A 1,148-nucleotide genomic window follows, 5' to 3' on the forward strand; every position below is an offset into this window, starting at 1 on the left:
TGCTATTTGTTATTACCAGTAGTAGAAATAATAAAAGGATATACCACAATGAGGAGACAAAAGCCTGGGACAGCGATATGTAGAGAAACAAATGGCGGTAGCATCGCGTACATAAGGTATAAAGCACCCTCTTCAGTCCACAAGTGGCCCATCGGGACCATCCGACCGCCGTGTCACCCTCATTGATGATGCGGATAGGAGGTGCTTGGTGTCAGCACACCGTTCTCCCGGTCGTTATGATGGTTTTCTTTGACCGGAGCCGCTACTATTCGGTCGAGTACCTCCTCAAATGGCATCACGAGGCTGAATGCACCCCGAAAAATGGCAACAGCACATGGCGGCCTGGATGGTCACCCATCCAAGTGGCGACCACGCCCGACAGCGCTTAACTTCGGTGATCTCACGGGAACCGGTGCATCCACTGCGGCAAGGCCGTTGCCTTTACGCAACGTACAAAAGGGCAGTGAAATGGCGGAACTGTCATTTGTACTCAGGTTATTCATGTGGAAAGGCTGCTTATGGCCGCACAACTGGGAAATACATAGGGAATTCGGTATTCCGAGATCCACAGTGTCAAGACTGCTACGAGAATAACAAATTTCAGGCAGTACCTCTGACCATGGATAACGCAATGGCAGACGGCCTTCACTTGGCGACCGATAGCAGAGGCCTTTGATAACAGACAAGCAACACAGCGTGAAATACCCGCAGAACTTGATGTGGTACGTACGGCGAACATATCAGTGACGACAGGGCGTCTAAATATGGCAGCAGATGGCCGAAGGGTGTGCCCTTGATAATACGAGGGTAAGAAGTCAATTAGTATCCGCAATTTACTTATATTTTTGTTTATTCTGGTAGTACTGTCGTTTTACATTGATGATGCATGCGTTGTTTATTTGTTGTTATACTTTGCAATTTTCAAGGTGCTAGGCTAGTTTCGTTATCGCTGCCGTACTGACCAAAGAAGGGCAACATTCAGCGATCCGTTTTATGTAGTCGGAAGGAATATCAGGGGCCGAGATTCGTCGGATACTTTTGGTATAGTAAGGGAACAGTGCTTTGCCACACCGGAGTTTCTACGAATGGCTTGAAAAATTCCGAAATGGTCGCATAAGCGTTACCCACAATGAAGGAGCCAGACGATC

General features: G+C 48.0%; 1 pseudogene; it reads right to left on the reverse strand.

The window, feature by feature from the left end:
- Window positions 1-322: 322 nt before the first annotated feature.
- Window positions 323-440, reverse strand: LOC126288434 (5S ribosomal RNA; annotated as a pseudogene).
- Window positions 441-1,148: the final 708 nt, after the last annotated feature.

The sequence above is a fragment of the Schistocerca gregaria genome, chromosome 1 (assembly GCF_023897955.1).
Source record: "Schistocerca gregaria isolate iqSchGreg1 chromosome 1, iqSchGreg1.2, whole genome shotgun sequence".
Taxonomy (NCBI): domain Eukaryota; kingdom Metazoa; phylum Arthropoda; class Insecta; order Orthoptera; family Acrididae; genus Schistocerca; species Schistocerca gregaria.